Here is a 16,240-nt window from a genome sequence, read left to right on the forward strand (position 1 = left end):
TAGATTTTCCTATTGAAATATCCATCTATCTATTTATATATATTTCAGAGAAGGCTTAATGCAGATTTCTGATTTCCACTGCAGAGCTATAAACATTCAAAATGTCAAAAATTCCGTGCTGGCGCCCACCCCAACTGTAATTTGGGCCTAAAAATTCTGACCCTGGGCTGTGAAACGTCATTCTCCCTATCGGAAAATCCAAAACTTGATTAAACCACTCTGCCTCTAAAGAGATGAAGAATTAACATTAATTCAGTGAATTCAAAAAATTTATGATAATTAAATGCAATTAATAATAAACATTAAATTTATGATTGGTAATTCAATGCAGTAAACTAACGGTAAATTAATTAACAGTAAAAATCAGAAATACAATGATTTTAAATGCAATGATTTTAATTAATAGTAAAATCTCCGATAACTAAATATGGTAAATTAACAATAAATTAATTAATAGTAAAATGATTGGAAATTTAATTTATTTATTGTTAATCTATACTATAATTCACATTAATTTTGGAATTTTTTTGATAATTAAATGCATTAAATTGAAATTAGAATTACTGTTAAATTAATTATTCAACGATCAAAATACTGTTAAATCTCAATAGTACTTTTAAATTAAATTCATTACTACAATTACTAAAAAACATTAATTCACTAAATTTCTGTTAAATTAATTAACATTAGCTAAATTAATATTTAGTAAAATCAGATAATTAAATGTTGAGGATGTGGGCTCCATGATCGAAAAGGCCAACCCATAAGTAGAATCTGATAATCAAATGATGAGTAATAGGTCCCGTGAGCCAACCCCCTGACCCAACATTCTCAATTTTATCAATCAGTACACGTTAGTTAACAGTAAGGTCATTTATTAGAACAACCTTTATAGTTTTGCAGATTTACTTAAATCAGTCTTATATTATTATAACACCCCTTATAGTTTGCAAGTTATTTAGTTAATTGTCCTTTAAAAACTATTTATTTTGCTAGTAACATGATACATAGACGAAGTGGAAAATGTTTAAGGGCATAGATTTATGGTTGTTTATTTTAAAAGTACCCCTAACATTTTTTTTTTGTATAAAAAACAAATACTGACCAAACAGAGAAAATAGAGCAGTTGTCTATGTTTTATTAGGGGTAAAATGGGCATTTTTGTTTTTCTGTTTCTTTTGATTAAATTTATAGAAAAGTACGAACAGGCTTAATGCAGATTTCTGATTTCCATTGCAGAGCTATAAACATTCAAAATGTCAACAATCCACACTCTATGCACCAACACCCGCCTGCCAATTGGCATCAATTCCGAACTGGCACCTACCCCAACAATAGTTTGGGCCTATAAATTCTGACCTTAGGCTGAACCGTCTTTCTCCCTTAAATTTATTTGAATGGATGCTAATGTTAAAACTGTCATTTTCCACTTTCATCTAATGAAATGTCAATTAAGTAAGTTGATTGCAAACTATAGAGGATGTTGTAGTAAAACACAAACTATAGGGTAAGTTTTAGTAAATTCACCATGACTACAATAGAACAGAAGGCGCTAAACCAATGCTGCGAAGACACCTACGACGAGTTCACAACTCGTCATAGATTTGCAATGAACTTTGATCTTGCACAGACTTGTGATGAGCTCATAGCTTGCACAGGCTTGCGATGAGCTCAAAGCCTGTACGAGCTTGAGATGAGCTCAGAGTCACCACAGATATGCAAAAGATTCAAATCTATGGTATCAAAGATGAGCTTGAAGTCGCTAGGGATCTGCAATGAACACAAGGCCATTGCGAGCCTACGATGAGCTCAGAGCCATTGCAAACATGTGATGAGCTCAGAGCCATCGCGAACGTGCAATGATCTCACGCCCAACGCAAATCAGTGACGAATGAAGACACGAAGACCGACCGATGTCACTCGTGACCGGATGCACAATAGGATTAAGAGAGACACGTAAGACTAGCATTGACATCATCCATAACACATCAGTTTAAGAAACTCGCAAAAGGAAGTAGCATATGTGTATTATGAGAAACCCAAGACGAAAGGAAATCTCATCCTAGAGAGATCTCATAAGACACATGGCAAAACCCTAATAGTGTCCCCCTGACAACTGACACCGAATCGAAGATCATCTTTCTAAGTGGGAATCAAACTCTTTTGGCTCCTTCCTTTTGGGACCTCAAGATCTATCCCTATAAAAGGAGACCCAAATCATAACAAATGGGACATTCTGTCAGTCTGAGCCTTTAGCCTACCCTTTGCATACCCTCTGCCTTTCTTCGTCTTTGAAGGAAACCACCGCACGTAGCCTTAGCACACCACCCACACTGATAAATTCACCCTACCTACTGACTCGATTGGAAGATCATAGTAACATGGCAGGGTCAATGGAAGAGTTGTATTGTTATCCAATTGATTAAGGGTGAGTACATGATTTATTCAAGTAAAAATTGAATCAAATATATATAATGATAGGCCAAATGAAAGGAGAATGAAAAAGAAAAAATGTTATTTGGTGTTTTAGCATACAGAGTTTCTGTGCTTTTAATGTGAATCACTTAAATATTATTCCCATTGTCTGTATTGCTACTCCCTTCATAGAGTTGGCCTGAAGTTCGTAAGCACTCTTCATAATACAACATATTTAGGCCCTATTCATTTTTTGGTAAGTTACTCGGGTAAATACAATTACCTTGGTAAGTTTTTCCTAGGAAATACTTATCCGGGTAAGTGTATTTACCCATGTTTTTTTATTGCTCACATAAATAAGGTAATGTCCATTTTAGTCATAAAAATCCATTATTAAAAGGGAGATTTTTGTCCCAGTCAAGTGTTGGCAACATTCCTCATAGGTGGAAAAGTTATTTACCCACATAGGAGATGAGTATCATTTACTAGGAAAATAAAGTTTCCCTGGTCCCCACTTCAATCTTAAAAATGAACATGGTATTTTTGGTCAATGAGAACCAAAATCTCACTGACCAACTTTCTCGCCTCTCAAAATCCAAAAAAAGAACGGCCCCTTAGAATAAAGTCACAAATCCATTCGATCCATTTGGTAGGACCCACCATTGTGTCAAGATAAGTTTGGAGATTGATTGGGTGATTTAGGAGAGAATAATGAGTTTTTTTTTTTTTTTTGGTTGATACGGTTGCCTTCTTCATGGGAAAGTGGAGAAGAGAATATATGTGATTGGAAAATACAATTTCGACATGAAATCTGGTTGAGATAGGGTTAACCGAACTCGACACTTTTTTTCATTCAGAAATTATTCGATTTAATGGTGCCACTCGTAAACTTTAAATATACTTAAATACTGAATTAATGTAGGAAATGTGTAAATAAGCTTTGAATTCTTCAAATCATTATGTGAAGCATCTGGTTGCTTTACCTTCTCGAGAGCATATATTCACACCTACTTGCTATAAAAATCTCATTTAATTTTGATGCCCAAATTATTCACATTATACTCTATCCTTTACCTTTCTGTCTTTTCCAAATGAATAGAATATTTTCTATCTCTCCCAAATAAATTAACTGGAATCTATTCTTTTATGTTTATGTAAATGGAATCCTGTTTTCTACACACTTTCTCAACCACAACGAACATTGGACCCCAACAGTGTTTTGAACCAATCCATATAGAAAGGAGTGCAATTTGGGTTGGTCTGCCCTGAATATTGGGTTTAGGATTAGAGTTGGAAAATGCTAATCCAACAAAGTTTTTTTATGTCTGGCTGAGATAGGGTTCACAATTATATAATCATGGGTACATAAATTATTTAAAACTCCCATATGTGGTTCTTGACAACAGTTTTAGGTCATATTTGGTTGATTTCTTTAGGTATCATTCTTTTAATTCTTGTTCATTCTGGACGAAAATGAATAGCATTAGAGCATTTAGTTACAAAAATCATGCCATAGGCCTCATTCTTTTTAGAATGAAAAATCAGCCCATAGTGCAAAATTTGTGGTTGCGTGCAGTGTGAAAAATAATCATCCCCATCTTGCTTATTTTCATTCTTTGAAGAAACTCTATGCCTACAATGGAAACTTAGTTTAGTAGACATTAACTGCCAGCCATTCAGCGGTAAATACTATGCCAACAGTTAGAAGACCTAGGTTGGCAGTTTTATAATCGCCGGCATAGAGTTTTTCGAAGAATGAAAATGAGTAACATAGGGCACTTGTCAGTCTGAAAAGAATTCATTTTTAGGAAAAAACGTTTAGTTCATAATACTATTTTCTCATTATACACATTTGTACCCATTATTGTCCATTGTAAAATTTTATCTTGGGTAAGAATAGAAAAGAATGAAAATTAAACCAAACAAGGCCTAACCTCCTTTGAACTTTGTTTTTGTTTTCTGGTACAAGATAGAACAACAAAAGGCTACAACAACAGGGTGCAGCCAACTCCAAAGATCACAAAAAAGCTAAAAGATAAATCTCTCTTGAACCACCACCAGATCTCACAAACCACAACCTCGCTCCAGCTTCATTTGCAAGCCAATCATAGACCCATTAGCTTCTCCAAGCTCATGACGAATTTTACATTCAGACCATTGATTCATACAGTGAAATGCCCCACAGGGGGTTTAGTCTTCTTTAGCAATGAACAACAAGCTTATGTTGTGAAAATAGAAGTGGAATGAATTATACTAATCTAAAGTGAAACTTAATTCCTTGTGGAAAAGGAAAGAGATGTTGGAGAGAATCTCCCTTTAAATTAACAAAACAAGTTACAATAGACAAGATTTGAGCTATTCAATTGATCCCCATGATCGATGGATATATCTAAACTGTAAAGTTCTAAGCATCTTGAGTGATTACCAAGAATAAGAATAAACTCTATTTACCAAAAACTATTCTATTACACCAAACCCGACACTTAGGCACCTTTAGGGGTGAAAGTCGGGTCAGTTGGGCTGGGTTTATGATTAATCTGGGTCTGATCCTAAAATTTAGGCTTAAGGCTTGAGTCTGAGGTCAAGTTCAATTTTCCCAATTTGAACCCCGCATTATAATTTGATGCACTAGGGTTGGGTTTGGGCCCAGGCCAGGTTTGGGTGGGTCAATGAATCCATTTTAAAATTATACATATATATTTATGCAAATATATATACATATATTTATTTACATATGTATACAAAATATGTATATATATATAGATATGTATGTATAAATGTGTATAATTGGGATAGGCCCAAACCCTAAAGACCAAAAATCCAAACCCAATCTATATAAAATTTGGAACTGTGCCAATTCGGGCTCATATAAAATTTCTCCAAATTTCAAATATTATGTTTAAACAAAGTGGGTTATTATTGTAATTTGAGCCGAGTTGGACAAGTTAATATAAATAGTGATCTGACCAATTGGGAGACTATTCTATTATGTTCAATAATAGTCTCCTTTCTTCTCTATTGGACTAATTTCTCTCTTCTGCTTCTCCCTCTATTTTCAGATTTATTCTTTCTGCATCTAGGGCTGTTTAGACAAGACAAGGATCAAACAGAGAACTCTATTTAGGGGTAATTTCCTGAGGTGGGATTTTGTAATTTTGGAACTTACAATTTGATAGAAATGCTATGCTAGTGGTGACTCCGGATCTCCTTCCCACACACAAACTATGTTCATATCTACCCACAACACATTATCCCCATGAAATGGGAATATCTCCCCCTTCATAATACTATGTAGGAGGATGAGATGTTCTCCATGTATGGCTGTGATGTTGTAGGTATGGACAGAGTTTGTGTGGACAGGAGATCCAGACTCACTAGTGGCTAGCTACAAATTAGGGGTGAGAGAAAATTATTTGTATATATCTCATTCTTTTTCAATTGAGAAATAAAGTAACCAGTTACCGATAAACAAACATACATGAATGCAAAATGTTTACTTGAATATCTACAAGTATTTTGACCAATGTTCAAAGTATCAACACAGGCCGATACACAATTGGTAATATTTTTAGGTTTATTTTTTTTTTTAAACCAGTTCAGAGGGATTGGTTTAATGCCCGACTACCCTCTGAATCAGTGTTTGACCTGATACAACCCATTGAGGGGTGTATCGGAAAGCCATCAGCACAATACGTATTTACCGATACGGGCTGATACATATCGATACATTAAACCTTAATTTTTGAAAAATAAATAAATATGACAAATGTTAAAAACCATATATTGATTGAGAAATAGGGTAGGTATCAATTACCTCACGGTTAACTTTGGTTGCTGCAGCTACTCCTTTATCAATAAAATATTCCAAGAAAGTAAGTTGAATCCTAACAAATGTCGTTGCATTGAGTTGTTCTTGAAATCCCATAAACCATAATATGCTTATAATATAAATTCTGCATTGTCCAAGAGCTACTTGATAAATTGATATCAAGGCAATGGTGATGGAGAATCAATGGCAACTGCAAAGTAAGACCCAACTTCTCTTTGAAGTTGTTCTTAGCTTTCAGCCGGAGTTGTAGATGATTCCGTTGAATAGGAATCTCTGCAATTGCTGGCTTATCAAAGACATGGAGTTATTCGAGGTATCTACTTTAAAAACTAACTGAACGGACTGGTTGTTGGGTACTGAGATGATCCTTTTATCTATGAGCTTAAAATAAATACAAAAATTAAAAAGAAAAACCTTCTAAAAACTGGATCTCTGTAGTGTCTAATAACAAGCAAAAACTCCAGAGAAAAATAGATGTTTATTGCATAGGAAAAAGAAATGAAATTAAAACCCTAGAATCAAGGCATCCTGTGTAATGGGGAAAACCTAAAATAATAGAGAAGAGAGAGACAGGGGAGAGGAGAAAGAATGTGCATAGCCGTCAAGTTGGCAAATGAAGCTAGAGAAGTTATGTTGAAGTAATAACAGAGTAAATCTTGATCCAAATCCGTAGGCTTTCAGATAATGGAGTAGATGTTGTTGTACCAAGAGAGGCCTATGCAATTGATAGCAGTTTAGATTACTGGTTTTCAGATTAGAAATGGAATTAATGGAGGTGGATTCTCGAGACTTTTCATTCCAAATTCTTCCCAAGTGATGAATTCTCTTTGTTTGTAGGGTTGCTTAACTTACTTTAATTAGGCTTTACTTCTCTCCATTCTCTTGTTCTTTTTCTCTTCTTCCTTTGCAAGTCAAAACCCTAGTTCAAACCAACCATAGTGAGGGCTGATTCTCATCAGTCCTCTATTATATTTTTAGAGAAAAACATCAGAAAATTTCAAACTTATACAGTTGCACCAATCTAAAGAAGTTGGAGCTCAATTTTTGCTAAAACAGTACTGCTGAATCAGCTTCACACATACAGCTACATCATCTTCAGTTGTAGGCCGATTTGGCTCTAATATTGGGCGTGAATCACCACCACTCTGGCAGTTGTGTATTGTGGACTCCATATTAGGTATGATCAATTTTAAATTTGGGTTTCAATCTCATCCGAATTCAATGCATGATCAATCTGAAAAATTTAAATTTCAAAATATGGAGAAATCAGTTCTCGGGTTGGACTGGTGTTTTTGTTTTTTTTTATTTTGACCAGCAACTGTATAAAGGTCGACCATGGTTTTTAATCAAGCTTTCAATCTATCTAACAGGATTAAAGAGGTTAATTGGCGGAGGCCCATATAACAATCCCCTCTTTCCTTGAAGTAACTCAACTTCAACCACTTCAGATTCTTATCTTACACACCATCTCCCAAAACCATATTGGCCGGTGGTTCCCTCCCTTAGATTGTGTCATGAAATTCAATGTTGATGGAATCTGTTGCATTTTTTTTTTTTTATCTTTTTGTATGTGATTCAAAAGTTCTGTAGGGGTATTTTTGTTTTGTTTTTAATTTTTTTACATGCTTACAAATTCTAACACGTGTAATTTATCCAAAATTCTTTTAAATAATTTTTAATTTAAATTTAAATTTTAAGTGACCTTTCATCACTAAGTGATTTTTTTTAACTCTAAATGACTTTTCAAATTAAAGTGTCTTTTTATTTCAAGTTTCTTTAAATATGTCTTTTAATTTAAATTAGTGACCTTTCATTGAAGTGCCTCTTTAATTAAAAGTGTCTTTTAAACATAATTTTTATTAATGACTTTTCATTAGCAACCCATCATTTGGAATCTTTTCTTTATTGTCTTCTGATTAAAATTTGGTAACCTTTCATAGGTGCCTTTTCTTTATTGTCTTTTTTCTCACAAGGTGCCATTGGGTCTATATATACAAAAGGACATTTGAGACTTAATGCATACAAGAAATATCCTTCTCTCTTACTCCTTGCACATCTTTTCAACATTTTCACATTCTCATGTATTGAATGAATTGGGTTGAATTACAAAAACTGATTGTATGACCCAATATTTTCAAGTGAATGGTTCCTGGAAGCCATCAAGGCTGTTGAATCCTAGAGAAGACACCTATCTATCTATCTATCTATCTATCTATCGGTATATATATATATATATCATTTCTGAATTTTTCATTTTTTTAATTTCATGTCATTTTTGAAACAACCAATGAGATGCACTTTCTCAATAACCTAAATAATCTCTTCTCCTAAAATTACTCCTAAACTACCTCCCCCACTATCCCCCACTTTCTTCAAAATTATCTCTAATTTAGTAGAGAGTTTCTCTCCTAAATTATCTCTAATTACTATTTATCCTCTCCCATACTTTTTATCTATATCTATCTAAAGAAAGTTTGGATTAAAAAATTTAAGAATTATTTACATATTCTAACAAAATTATAAAATTACTTTAAAATATTTGTTAAAAACACAAAAAATATTTTTATATTTTTGCAAAATATATCACAAAATTATGTACTAACAATTTAAATTATATTTTTCTGCTTTATCAATTTAAAAGTTTTTTAAATATTTAATAATATGTAATAGCTTTAAATAAAAAATCAAATAACAAAAAGTTTTAAATATTTTATAGATTATTTAAATATTTAAATCACAAAATATTTATCATAACTAGATTTTAAATAGTTAAAATAACAAAATTATGTAATAAATTAAAAAATTTCTTCAAAGTAGAAAAATAATTATAACATAATACCTAAATTAATAATAATTTAATATATTACAAATTTAATAATGAAATTATGTAATCATAGTATAAATTATGATTTTATGGAAAATTAAATTCAATAAATAATTAATATTTTAATATTTAAATAACAAAATATTTAACATAACTATATTTTAAATTGTTAAAATAAATAAATTATGTAAAAAATTTTAAAAAAATCTAAAAGTAGAACAAAAATTATAACATAATATTGAAATTAATAATAATTTAATATTTTTACCTAATATTGTAAATAATTAATTTCACTTATATCAAGTAATAATTCGAGAAAATAACTTTCAAAAAAAACAATATTTATTAATAATAATTTTAAACCCTTAATCTATATTTATTATATAATTATATATACTAAAATTAATATTTATTGTATTTTGTGATAAATTTATTTTCAATAAGTATGTATAAATTTATTTTGTTAAGTTATTTAATAGAAAACTTTCAATAACTATTGGAGATTAAATTACTATTATTGAAATTTTTAAATTTAATTTATTGTACTTATTGTATTTATTGTGTTTTTGTTATAAGTTATTGATTAATATTTAGTATAGATTAAACTATTATTTGAGATTATACTATTTATTGACTAAGTTAATATATTTTTAGTAATTATTGTAGTTTTCATTATCAATATATTTTCAATAATTGTGTACTTTTGCTATAAATTTTCAATAATTATGGAAGATTAAACTATTGTTATTTATTAGAGATAAGACTATTAATTTAGCTAAAATTATGAGTGTTCATGAGTTGGTTCGGTGCGGTCGTAGGCTATTTGGCCAACCAAATTGACCTGATCAGGTTAGGGAGTTGGTTAGTTGAAACCGACTAACCTTTTGTGAAAACCGACCCACTCAAGTTGTATTGATGTGGGTTAACTTTTTGGTTTGGCCAGTTTGTTCAAAAGATTTAAATTTAAAAATTTAATTTAATTTTAAAAATTATAGTGTGATAATTAAATAATAAATTTATGAAATAAAATATTTTAGACTAAGAAATATGGGAAAATTTCCACTTTTTCATTTTAAAAATTATATTTAAAATATAAAATATTAATATATATCCATGGTCAGGTCATTCGATTTTGGTCGGTTTACAAATGGCCAAAGTGGAACTAATCCAACATGGTCAAATTGGGAAATTTTTTAACCAAAGCCAACCTAAAATACTAGAAAACTAACCAACTCGGGTCAAGTTAATTGGGTTGGTTGGTTTCATTAGTTTGACAAATAAACCTAACTGAAATTAATTGTTGTTATTTTTGTATTATAAAAATTTTATTAAAAGTAGTATATAAAATATGAATAATTATTAATTATTTAAAAAGTTAAAAATATAAAACAATTGTATACTCTTATGTGTTTCTATTAGGGTTATTTATTAGAACACACTTTTAGGGATGACAATTTTTCCCATCCCCGACGGGGACCGGACTTCCTCGACCCAATGGGGCTGGAGATGGGGATTACTTTAGTGGGGCGGGGGTGGGGACGAGGATTAATAGGAATCCCTAATTGAAGTCGGGGTCAGGGATGGGGATTGAGGTCCTCGCCCCACTCCGACCCCAATTATATATGTGTTTGCGTGTGTGTGTGTGCATTAAATGTTATTTATATTAAATATACTATTATATTATTTATAATATATATATATCAAAACATATTAAAAAATTATTTATAATTTAAATTTTTTATTTATTTAAAAAAATACTATTAATTGAAAACATTTTGGGAATTCGGGTCCCTATGGGGAACCCATCCCCATCGAGGATCGAGGATGGGGGTTAATTTCAAAATCAAGGTTGGGGCCTTAGGTTCACGATTTCATTAAGGAGTTTTTGTTTTGCCCTTTAGGCCCATGATTTTTTATTCCAAAAATACCCCTAACACTTTTTTTGTATAAAAAGCAAAATTGAACAAATGTAGCCAATAAAGTGGTTGCCCATGTCTTATTAAGGGAAAAATGGTATTTTTATTTTTATTTTCTTTTGATTAAATTTATTTAAATGAACATTAGGGTCAACACTGTCATTTTCCTCTTGTCATCTAATGAAAGATTGATTAAAGTCATTGCAAGTTATAAGTGGTGTTTTAGTAAAATACTAATTATAGGGTAGATTTAGTAAATCCCTAAAACTATATGGGGTATTTTAGTGTATGACCATTTTTATTATTTAGCTTTCTCACTAAATCTATATGCACGAAACTTCTCAAGCATTAATTTTTAAGGTGTTAAGGACAATGTCCTAGATATGCCTCAACTGATAAGTCCAATTTTCTACATTTATTTTACTTCTCTAACTTTACTTGTTATTAGTGATTTCTATGTTAGTTTTTATAATTAAATTACTTTCTCTCAAATGTTGTTAATTTCTTACAATTAAATTAGTCTCTCTTAAAATTTATATTTCTATTTTCATTTTATTATTAGGCCTCATTTGTTTGCATCTTTGTAATTTATCTAGGTAAATGCACCTATCCAGATAAATGTTTCTTGAGTAACATTTACTTAGGTAAATGCATTTACCCCTTTAGGATTCTCATGTAAGTAACAAAATAAAATTTTTACTCATAAAAAGATAATATAAAAATGGGCAAAGTTGACCCATTATGCATTATAAAATTTCCCCTCACGTGGAAAAGTTACTTAACCACTTGGAAGATGATTAAATTTTACCTAGGAAAGTGGAATTTATTTTACCATGGGGCATAAATACAAAAAAAAAAACATTATAAAGTTGGTTAATTAAAAAAAGATATCCATTAACCAATTTTTCCAAACTTATTTATTGGTAAGGGAACGGGTCTTAGTAGCACCATTATAGAGTACTCTAATGGAATCATTATGGTAAGGTCAGGACTGCCTTCCATTCTTGGTACGACCATAGTTATAACCTAATTGCTAAAGCAAGAGCAATTCACAATGCACGGATCCATATACTCATCATTGAAAGCGCGGAATTGAACAGAATTCGACTGTTGGTGGGTTGGATCCAATCCCAACCGAAACTAATCAAATTGGATTTAAATGGCCTAGTATAGAAATTGGGTTGGACTAAATCCAAATAAATTCATCCAAATTGTTATCAGTTTGATTTGAATCAAATAAGGGTTCACAATCGTGAAGATTAATTTATAAAATGAACAAAATTAAAAAAAGTACATTCTGTGAATAAACTTTGATTTTAATCAATGTTTTCAAAATCGGATCGGACTGGAAAATTTGGGTAATGGTCACCTGGCCGGTTCCATTTTACCCCAAAACTGGCTAAAAACCATTAATTTGGTCAATGAACCACTACCCCAGGCGGTCAAACCATTCGACCCAGGAACGGTTTTTGAACATTTTTTATTTATTTTTATTTTTTTTATCATAGTGGATTGTCCGTTCAGACTAGATGATCAGACTATTCAACCCTAGAACCGAACCCCCAAACGATGCCTAAAATCCCTTCTAAATGTGATGTGATGTGATGTCGGAGCTTTACTCACAACTTGACAAATATCTCTCTCTCTCTCCTATCAATTTATCAATCTAATTACTTAAAGCTTGGCAAATTCCTTTTATGGAGATTTAAATGTAATCAATTACGGTGTCTCAATTTAAATAACACCTAATTGGCTACCACTTTTATGATTCTAGTTGACTGGTCAAAAGTTTTTCAGATATCATCTCTTTTCCATATCATAGTCCAACCCTTTCACTAATGTATATTTCATTATTATTGCAATTATTTAAACTTTTTATCTTGCTCTAAGGGCCTACACAATAGTGGGGTAGCCCATCCCCCAAACCCATAACCCCCCCAACCAGGTGTAGTTAGGTGGGATTCGATATTAAGTCTCTGCTACAACGAGTAGGAGACTTTACCAACCAACTGGTTGGCGAGTTCACATCTACGCCCCACATGCACATCTCAGCTTGCATTGATAATATCTGTGAAAATTGTAATTGGGAGATGTTTACAATACACAGTTGGGATGTGCTGCGGGGTGCAAATGTAAATTCCCAGTTAGCACCTTGGACAAATTATTTGACCTGCAGCGCCCTAAGCCAAGTCGCCCTGCACCAACTAGGCGACCTCCTAATAACCCTATAAATGTTGGCACTACAATATCGAATATTTTCTCCCCAAGTGAAGGTTTCGAATTATTAACTAATTTCTCTTGAATATCTTCATTCTGCCGCTTGAGGTCACTTAACTTCTCGACAAAATTTTCCATTTCATCGGCTGATTTTGTTCGGTCCTTTGGTGCTTCTTCTAATGCATTGGATAGGGCAACTCTTTCTCATTCCAGTTGTTCTTGAAGATTAGAAATTGTGTTCATGAACCTCGATTCAATCTGCATATAATAAGATTTTGTGTGAACTGATGAAAAACAATCAAATAGAGGGTGATTTGGCCCGACCTCGTAGCACGGGGACATGTGGGTGTGACTTTTCTTAAGCAACGACTCAGCATGACAGTACAACAAGCGCAGTCGCAACTCGATGGGAAGGGTTCACTGAGTTTAATTTAGCAACTCGGCGGGTTAGGCTACTCGTCGAGATCCGTCTGGCTTGCGCCTTCTTCCCAAGGCTGAGGCGCTCCGAGCTACCTCTGAGCTCGAGGCCCCCTGACTTTTCCTAATGCCCGAGCTCCTCCCAGTGGGTTTTAGGCCGCTCCCAAAAAGGGACACCCCGATCCGCCTCTAGATACCCCAAGGTAGAGACACCTCGGGCCAAGCAGCTCGGTGTAGCTTGCCACAGGCAGCTCACCACTTACAGGGTAGCTCGGTATAGGGTAGCTCGCGGAAGAGTAGTTCGGTATATCGCAGGAAGATCTCCTGTGTGACAACTATACCTGACAAACCTGGAGACTACGACCACGTCTTTCGTCAGACGGTGTTGTGCCCGCCACCTTTGGAAGGTGTCTTACATCTGACAAGTACGTACCCTGCAACGACGGCCCCGCATGTGCCACCTCAGCCCTGGCTGTAACGGCTGCGGCAAGACGACAGTGGCGGTTATACCTGCCCTGACAGAGGCAGGTGGGCCTGATTCGACAGAGTTCTGTTATAAGTAGCCCCAATCCCAAAGGACAGAGGTAATCTTCTGATACTCGCGCTATCTGCACTCTTAGCTTCTTTTACTCTCCTTTCACCTTTCACAGAGCTCTAACTTAAGCGTTGGAGTGTTCCCGCCGGGAAAGCCCCCCGGGGATTCCTCATCTTCTCCATCTCAGGTACCATCCAGGAGCCAGGCAACCGCCAACTAGGAGTGATCAGATCGCGCACCATCATTTGGCGCCGTCTGTGGGAACGACTTCAAAAGCCTCCCCTTAGTTTCTGTAACTACTTTTTAAGACTTAGCATCCATGGCTTCTTCAAGCAAAGTCGGACGCAGTATGGAGATGGACATCGCCAGGGAACAACTCCAGGTTCTCATGGTCTGCATTAGGCAGTTCACCATTACCCTCTTGGTGGATGGAGTCCCTAGCCTGAATGTGCCACGGGCAGTGGCGCCTGTGAGTGTTCCCCTTCCCCCCTCTGTTGAGACAATATTCGCTGAACCAACTATTGCCCCTCTGGCGACCAGCCAGAACCAACTCGATGATTTGATGTAGTACATGCGGGCCATGCAAGCCCTAATGCAGCAGTTTCAGCAACACCAACTCTACTAGCAGCAGGTGTTGCATCATGTTTCTTAGTATCACTATCAGCAGCAGTTCCCTCAGCTACCTCAGCCTCAACCTCAACCTCAGCTCCCTCCTCGGCACCCGGCCTCGCGCCAAGCTAAGTCTCGCCACCAGGATGAATGCCCTTCTCACCAAGAAGAGGCTTCCTAGAACCCCCCCTAAGAGCCAAGCCTCCTCCCGCTGCAGGAAGGAAAGACCAGCCACTCCGGTCTCACTGCAGGCAGTCAGGTCGGGAGGATCCCAACTTGCCAGGTCTACGTCACCCCAACAATCGAAGTTCGAAGCCCCACTTCTGGAGAACCAGTTTGAGATCCTGACAGCAAACTCTAAGCAGAACCCCTCTGTCCGCAGCCATCACCAGTAGCCCGAGTTGCTTCCTGCGCAAACTATCCCTGACAGTACGGAGGCGAGCAGCACCAACGCAGAGCCCGCCAAGAAGCAAAGATGCCGCCGCCGAGCTCGCCGAACCGCCACCCACAACTTGCCCGAGCTCAGAGGCAGAGAAGAGGTAAGCTCTGGTGAAGTAAAAGCTCATCTCCTTTCTATTCCATCCCCCTGTCTCCCGAGCTCCTGGTTGTTCCAATGCCCAAGGACTTCAAGCTCCCCCCCCCCCTCGATAAGTATGATGGGTCGTTCGACCCGAATGATCATGTAGACGCTTTCCAGTCACAGATGCACATGGCAAGAGCCAGTGAGTATTGCATGTGCATGGCCTTCTCCACCACTTTCAGAGGAGTGGCCCGCACGTGGTATCGAAACCTTGCACCCAGATCGATAAGAAGCTGGGCATAGATCGCGCAAGCCTTCATGTCCCACTTCGTCACCAACAAGCGGTGCCCGCGAATTGAGGAAAGCCTTCTCAGTATAGTTCAGAGAGAGGGAGAGTCCATCCGGGGCTATATCAAGCGGTTCAACGATGCATGCATGCAGATACCGCGCCGAGACCCCGTAGTGCGCCTTGTAGCAGCCAAGAAGGGCGTGACGCACAAGGAATTCAAGTGGAACATGGTTGTCAACCAGCCGGCGACCATAACTGAATTCCTCAAGCTTGTAGACAGGTTCATAGCCACGGAAGAGGAGATCAACCAAAAGGGCGAGAGCACGCCTGAAAAGAGAAAGAGAGAAGGGGAACTTTCCAGCCAAGGAGATAGCCGAAAGAAGAAGGACTTAGCTCGGGGGGCAAAGCCGAGTCAGCCGTTCCGAGCCCCTGTAGCGGACCGAACCGACTACACACCACTGAATGCTAAGCGGGCCAAAATCCTGATGCCAATCAAGGATGCCCCATACATGAAGTGGCCACCCCGCCTGAGGGGGAGTCCTAATGAAAGGAATAAAAATTTATATTGTAGCTTTCACAGAGACCACGGTCATTGTACCGAGAACTGTAAGAATCTCCGCAACGAGATAGAGGAACTCATTCGTCGCGGATATCTAAGGAATTTTGTAT

Source organism: Nelumbo lutea, chromosome 2, assembly GCF_056320005.1.
Source record: "Nelumbo lutea isolate HS-2025 chromosome 2, American lotus-T2T, whole genome shotgun sequence".
Taxonomy (NCBI): Eukaryota; Viridiplantae; Streptophyta; class Magnoliopsida; order Proteales; family Nelumbonaceae; genus Nelumbo; species Nelumbo lutea.